The sequence below is a fragment of the Excalfactoria chinensis genome, chromosome 2, assembly GCF_039878825.1.
Source record: "Excalfactoria chinensis isolate bCotChi1 chromosome 2, bCotChi1.hap2, whole genome shotgun sequence".
Classification (NCBI taxonomy): Eukaryota; Metazoa; Chordata; class Aves; order Galliformes; family Phasianidae; genus Excalfactoria; species Excalfactoria chinensis.
In genome coordinates this window covers 37919658-37939315 of record NC_092826.1, presented here as the reverse complement: position 1 = coordinate 37939315, position 19658 = coordinate 37919658, and the positions used below count along the sequence as shown (strand labels likewise).

Here is a 19658-nt window from a genome sequence, read left to right as displayed (position 1 = left end):
ATCTATGCAATTAACTCAACTAATTTCATTGACAAAAGAGATAATAAATGGTCGTTTCGAATTAAAAGAAAAAAAAAATCTCTAACTGACAAAGTCCACCTCACACAGTATAAGGATAAAATCCTGGATTTGTGTTTTTATAATTTTTAGATGAAAAATTCACAGCTTCTTGCAAAAGATTGTCTCCTTGTTTACATTTGAGGAAAGACAAACATCTGAACTAAGTGCTTTGTTAAAGACAAAAGAAAGTCAGAGAGAGAGAGAGAGCTATTGCTGATCAGAGTGTTAAGCAGACTTTCTCCAGAACCAAATGCTATTTCATAAAAATCATCCTGCAAAACATTGTCCCAGAAGGTCCATTTCATTCTTCAGCCTTGCCTGATATTACTGTCATTTAACTTTCTAAAGATTTTCCTGACAGAGACATTCATTCTAAAGTGTACAGCATTCGCTTTTTTAATCAGAAGCTCTCAATTCACACTCTGAATTCCAAATAATTTAAAGGACTTAAATGTCACACTTTGAAAGACCCTTTTTCATTCAGTGTAACGCTGTTAAATACAGTGATCAACAATCTTCATTTTGGAAACATTATCCATGATTTTAAAGCTTCCAAAAATGTCATGAGAAACCTATTTGGTTTGTCATACATATCTGCAAGTGAACAAGCATCTATCGAACAGTCCCTATACTGGCACCACTGTCTTTCTCTCTCGTCTCGTTTTTCTCACTTCGTTTTTTTTCAGTGTTAGTATTTAAGTTCAATAACTTTTCAGAATGAGAGGAAAAGTGTCCTTGTGATCATTTCCTCAAATTAAATAGCCAGAGCTGCAAATTTGCACAATTCTAAAATGTATATGAACAAAGGCTTTACTGAGGCAGTATAAATGCAATTACACCATGACATTTTGTTCAGAAAGCTTTCTCAAAGCAGTTACAAGTAGCTATTTTTTAATTGAGGCCCAAAATAGCATTTAAGATAATGACCAAGCATACATTGTGGAAGAAACAGCATTAGTGTCATTTAAACAAAAAGAAAAGTTTGCAGAGAGCATTTTAAACATTGATTAAAAACCCTCAAACTTCTTAGCACAAATCTCTCAAGCTTTCAACACTGATATATGGACAGGATATTTTTTATTTTTCATTTAATTTATTTATTTATTTGCAAAATAAGAGCACAAATCATAGAAAAGACAGAAAGTTACTAATAGTACAAGTTGCTTAAACAAGAACGGGTTCAGAATAGTGTGAAAAAGTTGTTAAACTTACTTTATTTTTGTTTCCAAAACTTATATGTTTCTCCTCCCTTGTGTGCTGAACTGTGCACTAAAGCTGTGCCTTTGAAAGGTAGTTCCCATGATATGACATCCAGTGCCTTTGACTGCCTAGAGATAAGCACCTGCGTTTGTGTCCCCTCTTTACGTCACACCTCCCTATTCAAACCTTCTCAATATGATTCACATTTGCACATCAACAGCCTCATGCGCATACACAGATTTTTTTCGGCTCTGGGCCCAAAACTTTCACTTTAATTTTCATCACATGATTGCTGTGGCATATGTCCTTCCAAACCTCCCATATATCAGTCATCATGCAAATGAGATGGAATATCACTCCTCTGCAGCAGATGGCCAGGGATGATAACAATGGCTCAACAGAGGAGATTCAATGTCCCTGACTTTATCGCCACGGCAACAACAACCTAAAATATATGTAATGGAAGTGGTGCTTATTAATTTTGCAGGCTCGAGTGTTCTGATTTTGTGAGTGAATGGGCTGAGTTAAAAAGGGGGCTGTGTCCTCCTGCCTCTAGAAGACTATCTATAAAAGCCAGGGACCTGGAAATTATTTTCAGTGACTAAGAAGGCAACAGCCTAGCAATTATTTGAGTAATTAGGTGTAATTCCTCCCTGTAGGCCTTGTACCCTCCTGCGCTTGTTTCACAGAAGCTCGCGAATTAGACAGGCACAGATACTGAAAAGAAAAGTGCCTCAAGATATATCAGGAGAGCTTGCAGGAACTAAGCTTCAGTGATATGACACTTGGCCTCCACCAGGCTTGGTAAACACAAGCCCCAAGCCATAAGTAAATAGAGGCCCCACTCCACAAACACAGACCAATTAAAATTACAAAGGCAGCCACACTTCTGGGTGGGGCTGGGGGAGCTTTATTCTGCAATGGTCTCAATGTGAGTTGCACACATAATGGTCTCTTAGTTCACAGCAGCAACTACTGTGCTTCCACTGCTATCTGTCACTATCAAACGCGAGCACAAGGCTCTCTTCAGGCTGTGAATTTCTCCGCAGGGATTTATCATGTGCCTTTAAGGAAATGTTTCAAAGTGAATTTTCTGTGTGTTGTCTTCCAAATGCAAACAAGGAAGAAGAAATAAATGCAGCAATTTGCTATTTATCTTCAACAGTTTAACAGAAAAGACTGAGGATCACCATTTAACCTCCAAACAAACAAAATATTCAAAGACTCTGTTACACCCTTTATGTGCCACAACTTTCTTTCTCTTTAATATCTTGAGTATGTGAATCACCATTTGATTATTCAGAAATAAAGTTCAGTCGTGTTCAACTAAGAAACTGCATATACAGAAACTGTATGCATCTTTTGTTCTTTTCCCCAGGGAACACTTTAGAGAAATGGAGGTTCCTTTGTCTCCCTCTGCAGTAGAGGGGAGAACATTTTAGGTACAACTGATGTAATACTCTGGAATGTATGTTGTTCATTGTGTGCTGCAGGTATAGCACAGAACAAGACCAAAGAATCTTGCTACCCATCAATTGAGAAAATGCCTCAAAATCAATAAAAATATTGAAACTCCTCCCCTTGGAGTCCCCATACCTTCAGCAAGTGGCATGTGTAAATTTGAAGACAGAGATGAGCAATACACCCTCTGAAAGAAAATTGGGTTAGTTAGACAACAGCTAAAGCAAGTGATAGGAAACTCCAGAGGTGGTGCAGAACTTGTGGATCCTCCCTTATTTGGCAGGGCTCAGCACCACATCATTGCTTGTGTTCAGTAACAGCATTTGCAATAGTTAATTTCTACAAAGGTAAAACTTACACATGTTACATTTTTATATTTTAAACTTTACATTCAAAACATCTGGAACTTTTAATTATATGTTTGTACAGTGTACTTATTATACAGTTTGTAGAGTTCAACTTCTGACCTAGTAAAAGAAGCTACCAATAACTGTAAGTTCAGTATTACATCATGTTTTCTTTTCAACTATAAAAAATAATATATGGCTGTTTTAACAAAATGAAAAACATAAGTTTTTATTTTCTGTATTTAGTATTCCCCAGAACTAGCCACCAGTAGAAGTATATAAAACACAAACAAATGTAAAGTGAAGGCCACTGTTCATCTTTACCTCATATTAGTGTGGACTTTGTGACTATACATCTGAATATAATATTTCTGATGACTTTTCTTTTACTTGTTTAGAAAAGCTGGGGTTGAAATTAAAGCCTTTGGGTTCATATTTTTATAATTACTTTGTATGTGTGTATGTGCACAGGTACTAGAATGTACCTTTATGTATTTTAGAATGCGCTTATATTCCTCAATAATTTGAAAATTACTCAGGAATGTAGCTGTTACAGTGAGCTGAGGTCATAAGTGTGGTACAAACCTATGCAAAGCTCAGAGTTTCCTTGCAATGGATCTATAATTGGAAGGGAAACACACAGAGTACTATAGGAATGATGTTTTCCTGACAGCTTGTGTTATTTATGGGTCTGGCCACTGTCTTCAGAACCAGATGGAGCTTTTTTTTTTTTCCTATTTTTTTCTTTTTGTTTTTGTTTTTGGATTTCTTTGTGTGTGTGTGTGTGTTTTTTTGTTTTTTGTTTTGTTTTGTTTTTTGTTTTTTAATCTGCTGTGCATGGCCCTATTTGATCATTGAGAGAGACTGTCATTTAGGTCACTGTCTATATATTTTCCACTATTAAGTATAGTTCTGTGTTGTGAACTGTCTAATTCATCTTAGAGTTACAGCTTGTTTCACAGAACTATTCAGATCCTCTCACATCATGAGACAAATATGCGATATATGTTTACAGATTACTTTTTCCTGCTTGATTCTTATCTGTCTAATTGTAACACACATATTCAAAACCGCTTGCTGAAAAAAGGCTTTGGAAGATATTTCTTAAATTCCACCAAGACACGTAAGTAAGAAAAAATTATCCTTGTTATTAAATCAACTCCAGCCAAGTTCATATTTAACACAGCTTTGTTTTATGCACAGTCTACACAGTTCGGTAAATATATATGCACAGGCAAGGAGAGCATTATTTGCACTGACTATACATTTTTTAAAACAATACATTCACATTGGATATAGTTATTTTAAAGTTAATAAAATAATAAAATAAATAATAAAATAAATATTAAATCTGAATCCATCGTTCTATTTTGACTCTCTAATCAATAGGATGTTCCAAGTTTACAAGGATAACAAGAAAAGGATGAAGAAAAAGTTGACTTATGTCCCAAACAGCTCCCTTCTTTAGAAAAAGTGAAATCAAATAGGAGATTGATGACTTGATACAGAATCATGAATGGAGTAAATATGCATTGCAATATATAGTAGCTACCATTCAGACTTGAAGTTGCAAGAAATTGTATAAGTCTAATAAGAATCCTCAGCTACAGGACTTTATAGTCTTATATCAATAAATAAAATTCTCTTGAAAGAGCATGAAGTAAATGGTAAATTAATGGTTGTAAAATACCAAACAGATCACAGCAAAGAATGTGAGACAAAATTTACTTGCAGGCCACACAGCAGTTAGTTGGCTGATATTTGAGTTCAGAGCAAATTTCAAAAAGAGAATAAAACTTTAAATTACTATAATGAATATTGTACTAACTGGCATTTTAAAAAAATCATTCTGTTCCCTTGAATTTAGCTTATCTTCACAGTAATGAAAAAAGGACTGCTACAGTAACAACAAAAAGTTTTAATTCATCTGCAAAATAATAATAATAATAATATATATACATATATTCTGCAGTCCTACACATCACAAAAGAATATTAAAAATCCATTTTAAAAAGACAAAACCTGGTTATGATACAGCCTATTTAACAAAATAGATATCTGTAAGACTTATATTGAGGGGAAAAACAAACAGTGAGGTTACTAATATTAAAAGTCTTCAACACAACTTCAAAATAACAAATAGATTTCTATTTTTAAAAATGCTACTATCAAAGCAGATTTGTAATTGAACATTCAGGACATTGAAAGGTATGAAAGAAATCTAAGAGATTAAATGAGACATACTGGATAACAGGCAATATAGGAGATAGAAACTTGATTCTTCATTAAGAGATAAAGGTATGTGATATTCTCTTTTGGTGCCAGTAAACTTATTGCACACACAGGCATTATCAAGTACCAAGTGCACAGTCATTATAGACAACTGCATTAACAAAGTTGATAAAGTCATATAGTGCATGGTTGAAAAAAACCTAGTGAGTTATGTTAGCAGGCTCATGCTGAAGAAAATTGCCAGAAATATATGTAGTAGTAAAACTACAAGTCATTTAACTTAGAAATGACATTTGGAAAAGACATTTATCATGTTTGTACAATATACAACTTCAAAAGTTTCAATTTAGAGGAATAAAAAGAATGAAAAATAAAGTATACTTAACCAAATATTAATAACAGAATGATTTGTCTGAATAAAATGATACACTGGCTTTCAGAATTCTGGTTAGGTTTTCAGTATGTCTTTCATTAATTAGTTCATTCACTAAAGTGACAGGAGGATTATATATTCTTCCTGGCCACCTTTGCCAGAGAAAGTCAAGGAATTTCAGAGCCGAACTTTTCTGCCAATAGATTCTGTCACTGGAAATATGCATTTCAGGTGAGTTTTCTCTCTTCTTTCCAGTGTAGGTGCTCACACGGCTCTCTAAGGCTTTCCATACGAGCACTCAAAGGATTGTGGTCTACTGTCAAGAAGAAGAAATATTTAAATTTTACCCTTAATTGACTTTGTTGTTGGGATTGTACCTCACCAAAAGGGAGATTAAAACACCATTGTTTTGAGTTACAACTTTTTCAATTAAGACTGAACTAAAACTGGGAAATGAAAATATTTTTCTCTTTGTAGTCTTATTTACTTTAATATATAGGTTTAATAAGTTACTGAAAACAGCTATTTAATAAGCCCTGAAAATCAGATGCAGGTGATGTCAAATATGGATTAAGCCTATCAAAGAATTCCCATAATAAGACTAAATATTAAGATCAACACATTTGCTCAGCTCTTGCTGCTAATTAAAAACAAAAACAAAAACACCCTCATACTTATCTTTCCCCTAATCACTGTATTATTAAATGCATAAATAACAATGCAATAATCATATTGATGTTGTGGTAAGAAACTTTATATTATGATAGCTACCAGATTTTCATTTGATATTAAAATAGCTGATCATCTGGAAAAATTCTTTTGAGTTACAATGTCACATCTTGTCATAAGTAAGTAACGACTCTTTACATGTCCTATCATTGTGATAGAACAAGGGGGAATAGTTTTAAACTAAGACAGAGGAGATTTTAGGTTAAATATTAGGAGGAAGTTTTTCACTCAGAGGGTTGTGACACACCGGAGCAGGTTGCTCAAGGAAGCTGTGGGTGCCCCATCCCTCGAGGCAATCAAGGCCAGGCTGAATGTGACTCTTGACAGACTTGTTTAGTGGTTATCAACCCTGTTATATATTTCTATCTGAATAAGTAATTCCTGTCTTTCACATGCAATAGCAAATATTGTTAAAAGTAAAGGTGACACCTCTATCATTTCAAGAGTTATCTGAAAACTTGGGTATCTGTAGCATTTGTAGCATTGGTTGATGCTCTGCTGAACATGAGCAAGCAGTGTGCCCAGTTGGCCAAGAAGGCCAATGGCATCCTAACTTGTCTCAGGAATAGTGCTGTCAGCAGGAGCGGGGAAGTGATCATGCCTCTGTACTCAGCACTGCTGAGGCTGCATCTTCAGTACTGTGTTCAGTTTTGGACCTCTCACTACAAGAAAGACAATAAGGCCCTGGAGTGTGTCAGAGAAGGGCAACAAAGCTGTAAGGGGTCTGTAGCACAAACCTTATTAGGAGCAGCTGAGGGAGTTGGAATTATTTACTCTGGAGGAGGCTTGGGGAGACCTTATTGCTCTCCACAACTGCATGAAAGGAGACTGAAAGGTGAGGTGGGAGTTAACCTCCTCTCCCATGTAACTAGCAATAGGACTAGAGGGAATAGCCTCAAGTTGCACCAGGGGAGGTTCAGGTTGAATGTTAAGAACTGTTTTTTTCAGAGAGTGGCCAGGTGCTAGAATTGGCTGTTGAGGGAAGTGATGGAGTCACTGTCCCTGGAGGTGTTCAAGAAATGTTTCAAAGTTGTACTGTGGAAATATTGGTGGGTGGACAGCTGGACTGGATGATCTCGTAGGTCTTTTCCAACCTTATGATCAAACTAAATTATGTTTGGAAAAAATCATTCTTCCCAGCAGAGAAAATGTATACTGAAAACCTCAGTGTGAAATTCATTTATTTCAATATCCATAAAGTTTTGAGGAGTACAAAAACATAGAAGTATCCTGATCTTGTACAAGTGTGTCTTTCCCTCAGCTCATCTTATACAGCTTATTCACTCAAGCTCACCTATGATCCTCCTAGTAGGAGTATTCCAGTTCTCTCTGGTAGAAAATCCTCCCTTCTCTTATCTGTACTTGTTTGCAGGCAAGTCCCTGCTTTTCTTTGTTTTGCTCACATACCATTCCAGATTGAATAAGTCACAGATAAACACTCATGTGTCGAATACTGGTCTTTCAACCAAAATCCTTGTCCCCAGATTTCCCTTGCCTTCCATCTGTGGTTCTTCAGAGCTTCTATATTCTGATAGCTATATCCTAGGAAAGTACCTAAGCAGCCTCTTCTTCTCTCTCTGCAACATATACAAATAGCTATTGTCAGTAATATCTTAAGGGATTCTTGACAGTGGTTTCTGTCAGGGAAATCCTGCTCATTGTTTTCAGTTTTCATGCTCACCTATATGATTTACATAACTATCACCCAGATTATCAAGAAAGTCCTCATTACACGGGAGAAAGAGTGAATTTAGCGTTACTTGGTTTTAAGAAATGTGAAAAGCAAAGCAAAATTCAAAAGGGTCTGGATGTCATCATAATGAAAAGTCATCTGGTTAAAAAAGAATTTTTTTAAAGATATCATGTTGAATATTGTTGTAGTAGGCGAACAGGGTAGGTGAATATTGTTGTTGTAGGAGAACAAGGTAACAGAATATAAACACAGAAATTATTTGCATCTTTTCCCTTTTTTTATTCTCAAGTTATTTGTCACAGGATTAATAATTTCCCTGCTGCTCCTAAGTTTATTTTAGAGAAATATCCCACTGAAAATAGTCTGTGATTTTTAATTTTTTTTTTCAGGAGAACTATATTCCCAGTACAGATTTTCTATTGCATTGTTAAAACATTGTCAGATTTTATTGATTGTTAAAATCTCTAAAGATGGAGGGTTTTATTATACTTTTGAAAATATTCAATTTGTGTTATGTTATTGTAGTACATTTGAAGAATCACATTATACCATAAGACACATAGTGGTAGCATGTGGGCAATTTAAGTGTTGCCTAAAGAAAACCAGAAGTCATATTCAACTGTGTATCCTATATTGTGTGTACATTGCCACAATTTGTTCTAAGTTTACTTCTTGATGCATCTTGTCAGCAATGAAAAATGCCATTCTAATACACCAGATAATTACAGTAATTAATTCTGCGACACAGTACACAACAAACTTTGGGCTATCCAAATCACTATAAATAACAGTCTGCAAAATAATCTCAGCTTTTATGCATCTTTACATAAACTCATCCCTTGTATGTGTATGCACATGAGCCCATATAAACAGCATTTTATATGCAATACAACAAAATCTTCATGAGAGAAAAACCTTATTCTTTCATATACTGAAGATATCAGTTGAATAGAATGGAAATAAACAATACTAGAAACCTTTGTTAAGTGGCTATCACAAAGTTAAGGGAGAACTATATATATCTGTGTATATGTATATTTATGTATATCTGTATTTCCTCAGTGAGTTAAATAGCTTTGCAAGAATTGCCAGGTCTTTAATCATAAAGAATTTAAAATGCTTAGATCCAGAATGGGATAACAACTATCTGAAAGAAGGAGGAAGTATGTTTCCATGGACCGTGCTCGCTTTCTTTTCTTACACAGTCTGTTGAACAGCCTACATGGCCAGAGGCTATTCTGGACCTAATCCTAGGAAATGAGCCAAGCATGATAAATTAGACTGAATGTAGGGAGTGGCTTGTGTTCACCACAGTGTCATTAGACAGTCTCTAAACTGCAGTCAGTAGCCCTGAGTAAGCAAGTATTTATTTTCTTCTGGCCTTCCAAAAACACTCTTTAACACTCACTCATTCCCTCTGTGCTAGGAATTTCAACAAAGAATATTTGAAGAACTGCATAAATGCTTCCTTAAAAACTTAAGTACATAGTCATGTATTTTATACTTTGAGGAGAATATATACCTCACTACCAGATTTGAATTGCTTTTGAAAATATTTATCAGATTCTCTAATTCTATGTCTATAGAAGTAGCAAGTAGACTATCTCTACTGTCATCTTCAACACAAAGTAATAGACCCTTCACCAAGATAAAATGTAGGCCCAGTGCTACTTACTGATATATATTTAACTATAGAAACATCTGTAGCATATATAGATATTATTAGAGTGTTTTGCTAAATAATTTGTGAATTGTTTCAGCCAATAAGAGCAGGTATGATAACAGCAGATATAGTAAGAATTTTGGATCAGGGTACTATTTTTCTTAGCAACTTGAATTTTTTAACTATTAAATAATTTACACTCACTTTCACACATGAAAAGTAAAAATAAAACCCAGTTCTCCCACCTTATCAAACAATCAAAAATCTTCATCTATTTTTCTTTTCTTTTTGGTAAAATGTGGCAATTTGTATTCCAGTTTTTCAAGTCATAGTTACTGGGGAGTAAAATAGGGCTTTATAATGGAAGTTGCCTTTATAATGCAACCTAACTATAGATGGGCTACTGCCTTTCCATAATAAAGAGCTGTGCATTTCCAAGGAGAGGAGGAGAATGCTGCTCTGCACAATTTCTTGTAATTTTGCTTCTTTAAATAAAGGTTGTGTCTCCAGAACTTTCTTAGTCCTTTTAAGCATGAAGTTTGATATTTCAATTCATGTGGTTTTAATTTTGATCTAGCACACTAACATTTTGCTGTTGACACATTTTAGAAATAGGGTAAAAATGTAAAAAAATGAAGTTTTGCACTTTGACAGAGCTGTGATTCTAATTTATTTTAGTGTGATATATATTTTTTTTATTATTACTCTTTCTCTCTCTCTTTTATTTTATTTTTTTATTAATGAATCACGTGAAAAGGTCATACAGGATAAAGTGGTAATTTAAACATATTTGGAGTTAGTTTGCTCACTTTGTATTCTTTTTTCTTGCTTAACAGTATAGTGATTTTTGGCTGTTTAAATTTCAGTCTGCAACCAGTGCTGACTGTTTCTCCTCTTTCTGACATAAAATGAGAGAGACCACAAAGACAGTGATAGGAATGTAAACTGATCATAATAACTAGTGCCCAGGTATGAGATTATTAGCCACTGTTTCTATTGTACACAGGCCTAGCTAGCATAAAAAGCTATTTACTTGGTTGGATACTTCACTAATAAAGACTGTGGAAGAAAAATAAAATCAATAGCAAGTAAAAATATGTGCTTATAGAAGAAAAATTTAAATTATTTTTCAAGTACTTAAAAGTTATGTTTTTTTTTTTTTTTTTTCCCCAGTGTTTCCAAGGAAGTGCAAAGAAATTAGATTTTATATGTACAATTCTGGAGAAATACTTAAGTGCATATAAAACCAAACATATGCCCTGGTCTGAAAAACTTTTATGTGGATTCAAATCCATTTGTATCTTTTACTCCATTGCTACTTACATACATAAAAGCTGATCAAGATAGTAGTTACATTATGTTCCTAATTAGTAACTCAAACACTTTAAAATGCTTTCATTATATGATAGGTCATAGAATCCTTATGTATTTAAGAGCCTTTCACAAAGGAATTTTATTTAAGAGATTACTGTTCTTAGAAGCAAAGCTACAGAACATACAAAATTTCACCTATTTAGGGACACTAGGCAAAAGAATGATATCTGAAGGCAGAATTTCAAAAGATTTTAGCACCTAGGAGGTCTGAAAGATAATCTACACTGCATTTTGATGCCTGATTCAAGACTACACATCTCCCAACACTACCATTATATGACATATATTATTTCTTGGCATATATTCATGACTATTGTCTTTTACCCCAAACCTATATGTGCTAAAGCTGAAAACAAGAATAATATTGATCAGAAATATAATTTGGAAAACTATGGCGTATCATTTCACAGTATTTAGAGAAGTGCTTTTAAAGTGAAGAACAGAATCGCACGTTATTTAATGTATGGGAAGAATACTTTCTTTTGGTACAAGAAAAGTATAATATACGGGAAGAATACTTTCTTTTGGTACAAGAAGAGAATAATATACTGAGTATCGAATGAGCAGCAAGAATTGTTTTTCTGTTCAGATCTCTGTGTGAATAAAGATGAGAGAGCATTTACTTTAAAAAAACAGACTGATGCAAACTATAAGGGTAAATAGTCATTTTCCCTTTTCAAACAAAATGCACAAATTAGATAAATGAATGAATGTATATCCATTCAGACAATATTATTTAAATGGGAATGTAATGTATCTTACAAGGTTTTTTTTTTTGTTTGTTTTTGTTTTAAAAAAGCAAGTATAGAGTAAGACAAGCTGGTTGAAAATCCATGTCTTCATAATTCAGTCTTACAGTCATAAAATAATAAAGTATAAGTGCAATACTTTGAATCAATGTTTATCACTCATTTACTCAAATGATAGTAACAAACCATTAGGATTCATAACTAGCTATACTGGTCTATGTTTTGAAAGAATTGTTTAAAACATTGCAGTTTAAGCTCTGTGGACCTCTAGCTCCATACCATCCACCGATACTAAATTAGAATTGAGTAAGGCCAGAAGAAAACTGCCAGGTTGTAGATAGATCAGCCAAAATTGTTAATTTTGCATAGAGGTTGCCGGTGACAGAAAAAGCAAAATAAAATCACAAACATACCTGGAATGGAGTTAAAACTGAGCATTTGCTTGCTTTCCTAATTCATTTAATAAATATACGACTAGCTTAATGTTGTTTTAAAGCATTCCTGTACATTAACTCTCATGGTAGTGTATTTAGAAAGTCAGCTAAGTACAGCAATCCTGGTGGCTTGATCAGTCTCAGACTTATCAAGAACAAAACAGGCATAAGTTTCAATATAGTGACTTCACAAAAAGACATCTTCAAATATTAAAATATCTATGATCCATTATTTATGGATCCAAATATTTATGAGTGAAACCATTAAAAGAAAAAAATGCACATCTGGCCTTAAAGTGACAGTCATTTGCTTAATACTTAATATTGAAATTCTACTCTGGAGGCTTTCCACAAATGAAGTATACATTCTGGAGTTAAAACACACCTACCTCATTTACATAGTCCATAAGACCTTATATCACTAAGAAAAAGCCTGTCTCTGAGATTTCAACACATTTCAGTGTGGTTGACAGCATTCCAAGAGAAAAAGTGCAATTCCTTGTCAAGCACTTACCAGAAACAGTACACCACTAACTTTTAATGGTTAGTTTGAGTGTTATAGCCAGTCTACAATGGTGTTGCCAAAGAATAATATGGACAAAACAGTCACTTTCTACTAAAAGAACAAAATAATTATGGTTTAAGAGACATTTCCAACAGCTTAACTCTTTTGTTTTTCAAAAATCTGCTTATTAAAGAAAACAGACAGGTCTTATTAAAGAGACCAAGTTTAATACAAAGGCTCTGAGACTAATGACTGAATAGTTTCTTACTCTTACATTTGCATAGGGCATTGCAAAGGACTAGCTGACCCTACATTCAAATAGCAATGCTAAGACAAGTGCAGAAGTGTTACCTGACAAGATCAGAATTCATGTTCTTTTTTTAACTCCAGACCTTAAGCATACTATGACATTTGATATGGCTTAAAAGTATATAAGCATCTGTTAGCAGAAGGCCTTTATTTCACATAACAAGAGAATTCTGTTTATAATGTGTCACCAGCTGCTCAGTCAAAATGGGTTCTATTAGAACTAATTTAATTTTACATAAGTTGATCTATTTGCATTCTGAGGCTACAGTTAAACAACTAGGTAGTATTTTGTTGACTGATCCTGTTTCAAGCCTCAGTGTATGGACAATGCTTAATCAGTGTGTACATCAGGAAATAAACATAATCAGCAAGTGCACTAATTAAGCCAGGAAAATTTTGCAACATGCATACACTGTGTGGATTAACAAGGCAATTCATTAGAAATCTTAATTATGGAATATTATACTTTCCGTACATTTTATTTTATGATGCTTCAGATGAGTTTTCTCTAAATACATAAATCATCTACACTTCTCAGAGTAGACAGTGATATTCTTTTAACTCAGGCACATCTGTGTAGCCTCTAGTCTGAAAGCCTCTACGGAAAACAGGCTTTGTTATCTTCAGCCAGATAACCTGATATGCTCTCTTAAACAAGTGGATGCTAATCAAATGTTAATATGCAGATGATTGAAAAGTAAATATAAAATAAAGTATATAGATAAAAATGTTATTTGTTGATTTAGAGCTGAACACTGAAAATTGCTCAAATAAACATCTAGGGCTTGAGCTATGGCACCCGGGTTTTAATGAGAAAAGCTTCCACGAGAGCCATTTGGATGTGGTGCTCAGAGATATGATTTAGCAGAGGATTGTTAGAGTTAGGGTACTATGGTTAGGCTGAGGTTGGACTTGATGATCTTTGAGGTCTTTTCCAATCTGAGTAATGTTTTGACTCTATGATTCTATTGAATTAAGTGCGCTTCGAGCTTTTAGTATAATCAAAACTCCAGTCTAAAGTAGAGATGTCAATAAATTCCACAAACATTTAGTAGCAATATACGGATCTGTGTTCTCTGGCAAAATAACACTGCTTAGTTGACTCCTAGCTAACAAATGATCTCATCCTACCATACAGGTTCACGTAAACTTGCTAAAAGGTAATGATTGTATGTTGTGTTGAGGGACATGGTTTAGTAGGAGCTATTGGTAATAGATGAATGGTTGGACTGGATGATCTTTTAGGTCTTTTCCAACCTTGGTGATTCTATGATTCTATGCATGTAGAAAAAACAAAGACTGACCTCATTGGAAGTAGAGGGAAACAAACAAACAGTTTGTAACATCATAAGTCGACATTATGCAAAGCATTTCAACTGTCAGATAGAAATAATATCATATAATTGACTTCATCTCAGTTCTTCCACACTGATGTAGCAAGATTTGGGGGGTTAGCATATGCTATATGTTTCTCCTGTGCAGCCAAGGTTGTTTCATAGCTACACATTAGTAAATTCATTCTATTAGTTCTAAATTTTGCATTTATGAGAAAGTCCTTTACAGCTTTCATTTAACAGAAAAGACTAAGATTATTTTAATTAATGGTATACAATACATGGACAGGAGAAGAAGGAAAAGTTGAAAGTACCCTTACACTAGTATACTTTCTTTAAAACTTTGGTTAGCATAGTTCAGAAGGAAGTTTCTACAACTCTTCTCTAACATGATTTAAGTCATACCTGTTGCCTTTTTATGAAATCCTTGTCTGTTGCCTTTTTATGAAATCCTTGTTTGCTCCACCCAATCATTATCCCAAAATTCCTGCTCAGAGATGCAAACTACATAAACCAACACTGCTGGGAAAAATTCTTGTTATCACAACAAGGTCACAAACCTTTGCAGTTATTATAGCCAAGTTTATTTCTTGGAAAATAGTTATGATTCAATTCCAATATTAATGTAATTTACATCCTATTGAAAAGATAGAGTATGAAATCAAGTCTAGGGATTGGATCTGATAACCTTCAGAGGTCCCTTCCAACCTCAACCATTCTGTGACTCTGTGAATGGGACAAATAATTATGTTTTTGTCTACATCATGCTTTGGATGTAAAATATTTGTTCAAACAGGGTTGATCATTCCTTGTTACCTGTAGTGCTAAATGGATGAAGTCAGGTGAAGCTTGAACACTGGTTCATATTACTATGAGTAAAGACGTTTTACTTGTGAGCTTTAACTGTAAACTTCAAAAACTGTCAAATAATTTACTCTCTGGTCTTCTGCTAGCAGAAATGCCAAGCTGTACCCATATTAGGACAGTCCCTTGGCATCTGTATGAGTCATAAACGTGTCTTTTGGCCACTGCTTCATTTATTGCTCATTATATTTGTTGCAAATTGGTAAAGGCAGATATAAATAGAAAAATGCTTACGTAATATGATGGACAGATTTTATTTAAACATTTTCAATATCCTAGCCAAAATCTAACAAAGTAGCTATTATTGGCATTCGAAAATTCCTTTCCCATAAAGGATTATTCATGTATACGTAGGCCACAATTACCATTTTATTTGTGGCAAGAGCCATGTTAAAAAAAAAAAAAAAAAAAAAAAAAAAAAAGAAACCCAGGGACTAATATATGCAATGAAAGCACTTAGTAGATATATGAAATATTCATGTAGAGGACAAAGGGTTTAACAGCACAGTAAAAACGCATTCCCAAAACAGAGGCCAGATCACTTAAATGAGATGGAAAAGGATATGTGACAGCACCAAAACCTTGTCCAGAGTTCTGGCCTAAAGGCAATGAAATAACTGAATTGACAATCTGAGTGAAGCTTTTGTTGTTGAAAGTAATAAGTCACATTTTCTTTGTATGAACATGACAAGAGAAAATTACTTCAGCAACCAGTTCTTCCTTCAGTCTTATACAAGCCTATGACACAGCTGAAAGGGCACTGGCATCGTGATAGTCCAACAATACATAAAATATGAGATTACAGTTCTAAAAGTTCCCTAATCCTTTAGTAAAACTTACATTCATACAAGATATTTTACTCATTGCTTTATTGGAATCATTAAATTATGTTGAAGGCTAGATTTCAATTTGAGTTAAAGAAAAAAACAAGACTTTTTTTAAAGTTCTCTTGAAGTAGAAATTAATTTATGTTAGTGTATCTTTTACAAAGCACTTTTGCCTTTGAGCAGTAACTTTGTCACATCATCAAGTCATGGAAAATTCGATCTGTCATAAGCTGTAGGGCCAAACTGTAATATCTATCTTCTGCATTACAACATTAAAAAGGAAAGATGCAGGAAATTATATTGATGGTAAGTTATTTGTCTCAAATCTTATCAGCAAGAGGGCTTTTCTAACATAGAAGAAAAAGTAGAAGAATGTAATTCTATATGTCATTGCCGATTTCACAAAGGGTCCATCCAAATAATGTTGGTAACACTTTTAATTCATTTGGTTCTATGAGGTAAACTATGAGATTATCATAGATGTGTTTTAGCATGCCTTTTTCTACAAAAATAAATAAATAAATAAATAAATAAATAATAAATTAAAAATCTTAGGTCTGAGCCACCAGCAATGCTGAAAAACAGAATTTACCTGTATGTAAATAAAAGAAATTTGCAAATTCTTAAATCCTCAGATGCTACCAATTTCTTAAGATTCTCTTCATAGAGCCAAAAAACTTTATTAAGAACTGTGGTACCACTAACTGTGTTCATAGCTAAGAACATGTGTAAAAAATTTTTAGCATATTTATTAACTATTCATCCAGAGGATTTTCTAGTCCTAGTAAAATGACACAGCCAGGTAGAAAGAGCTATCAATACAGCTGTGAATTGAAGCTTACAGAATTAGCCTAAAATAGGTATGCCTGGCTAAACTTAGCTTGAGTAGCTTAACAGTGAATTTTTCAAATCTACCAGTTTAACTGTCTCTCACTAAAAGATTATGCAATCACCTATATTTGCACATATGAATAAATATTGTGGGCATGCAAGACAGGATTCCCAGTTGCCTAGTATCAACATTTGAAAATGTAGGCCTAGGTGTCATATACTACCCTTGATTGATGCACACAAATCAAAATGACTTCAAAGAGAGTTCTTGACACAGTTTGAGGGTAAGATATGGCTGTAATAAAAAGGACATTAATCTATAAACAGAGTTGTCCACCACAGGGCAATGGTTGATTCATCATAAACCTTTTCCATCTGTCAAGTTCACTGCAGCATTCTTATGCTTATACTATCTTCCATATTTATAACTGCGTTTTTTTGGACACTATGTCAGACTACTAGCAAAATACACAAAATAAAAATAGATGCAGAAAAGAATAGGAAAATGTCTTGAAGTTTTGTACCATACAAATGATTCTCCTGTTAAGCTGAACTAAATATTCCAATACCACTACAAAACACATATTGGGAATCTACAAGGGCTACTCTGAATGTAAATGCTGGCCCATGATGTCAGAGGTGGACATTGCTGCTATGGCAGTAGAGGTTGAACCTTGCCACCTTTATTCCATTATATTTTGTTGCCACTTGACAGATGGCAGCAGAGGGGCAGTCTGACAAAATGTGTCTGGCGTGTGTATGATGAAAAGGTGTGTCTCTGAATTCTTCCATGTGGATTACATTAATCAGTGCTTGCTGAACGTTGGATATTAGCACAATGGATGTAGGCACAGTGTGGCACTGGGTGGTGCATTTCAGCAGTGGTATCAGAGATGTGAAAGAGACAAGCCATATTCTGGACAGCCATACACAGCTGTCACTCCATGAAATGAAAAGTGTCTGGATCAGCTCATCACGGAATCTCAGAACTGTGGGGGTTGGAAGAAACCTCTAGAGATCATCAAGTCCAACACCAAGTCCATGTAAATTGGCTGATTATGATCAGGGAACTGTGTATAGAAATAATTATCAGCTTCAAATTTTGGAAACAATCGTGACAGTGTTGGAGTATTGCAAAGTCTGTGCTATGTAGGTCCCACAAATGCTTACACGGAAACAGAAAAAACATCACACGCAGGTTTGTAAGGATCTATTGAACAAATACAAGGCTGAAGGTAACAGTTTCCTCGATAGCATCATTACCAGTGATGAGGTATCACCACTTCGAGCTGTAGTCAAAATGGCAGTCCATTGAGTGGTGATATGAATTTCCCATCGATACTTAGCCCTCAGTGGGTAAAGTGATATGCACTGTCTTTGGTAATTGGAAAGCAGTGATCATTCTGGATTTATTGGAAACCAAACAAACCATCAATTTTGACTGATACATCATGATGGTAACTAATTTGAGGGCTCAAACTTCCAGAGTCAGGCAAGAGAAGATAGACTTTCTCTTGCAGCACAATAACACTAGGCCCCATACCAGCTGAAGACCATGGAGAACACTCCCAGTCTTGGTTAGACTGTTCTATAACATCTACCTTATAATCCAGATTTGCTGTCTTATGACTTCCATCCATTCATGATGATGAAAGGTGAACTGCGTAACATTTTCCTAACAATGATGTCATCATAGCAGCAATGAAATAGTGGGTCACCTATGCTGATGTAGATTTTTATAAGCACAGACTTTTGCTCATCACTGGTGAAAAAGCATAGGTAATGGTGGTGACTGCTGAAAAATAGTTTTGTCACAAAAAATGGCTTTATCAAAGTGTTACTGTGCTCTTTGTATCTGTTGTAGTTCCACAAAAAATAACTAAGAGGCATTCTTTTGGAGCAACCTATGTACTTCTGGTTGTCCATCATTCTCCATACTGATTATTAGTATATGCTGAAGCACTGAGAATCATGGGTCAGAATAAATGGCCAAGCCCATGTGAACAGTGTAGAAGAGAGCTTTGCAGTACTTTTCTTCCACTCAAGTTCATTAGGTTCATTCTCCAATCAGAGTTTATCTTCCTGATATGTAGAAGGTGATAGTGCATGGTTTGAACCTACAAAAGATTCTGCTTTTACAGAATATGTCTCAGAGTAGGTCCATGGCATAAATAAATGCATTGAAGCAAATACTGAAAACAATAATACTCATTGATTCATTTGCTGATACTAATTGAATCTGATATTATTTGATCTTTTACAGAGCTGGTTAAATAATGAAAAGAATCACTCATGATTATTGTAGTATCAGTTGATGGAAAAATGTTAATAGGTCACATAATTAAACATTATTTGACTATTTGTACAACTAATTGAATAATGGAAACATTTATTCATCAATAATACATTCATATATCTACACAAGAAAGGAAACAAACAATTTGTAAATTAGACTTACATTAAAAGGATCTGATGAATACCAGTAATACTGTCCAAATTTTTTGTCATTGTTGCAAAGAATATGAAAGCTTACTGAAATAATATTGTCATTTATAATGAGAGAACATCAAAAGGGAAGTAATTTGACTAGAATATATTTGTATCATTAATTCACTGTATACTTAACTTGATGAATGGGACGACATTTCAAAGCACACATAGAAGAATAATCTC

At 34.3% G+C, this 19658-nt stretch overlaps 1 protein-coding gene across 3 annotated transcripts in view; it reads right to left on the bottom strand.

The window, feature by feature from the left end:
• ST18 (ST18 C2H2C-type zinc finger transcription factor) overlaps positions 1-19658 on the bottom strand; it is a 174957-nt gene that overhangs the window by 100993 nt on the left and 54306 nt on the right. The window contains exon 1 of one of the 3 annotated variants that reach the window (XM_072327960.1): positions 1273-1430. The exons of the other annotated variants lie outside the window; for them this stretch is intronic. The gene's annotated coding sequence lies outside the window, so the exon portion shown is untranslated. Of the gene's footprint in view, positions 1-1272; positions 1431-19658 lie in introns of those variants that run through there. 3 annotated transcript variants of the gene reach the window in all.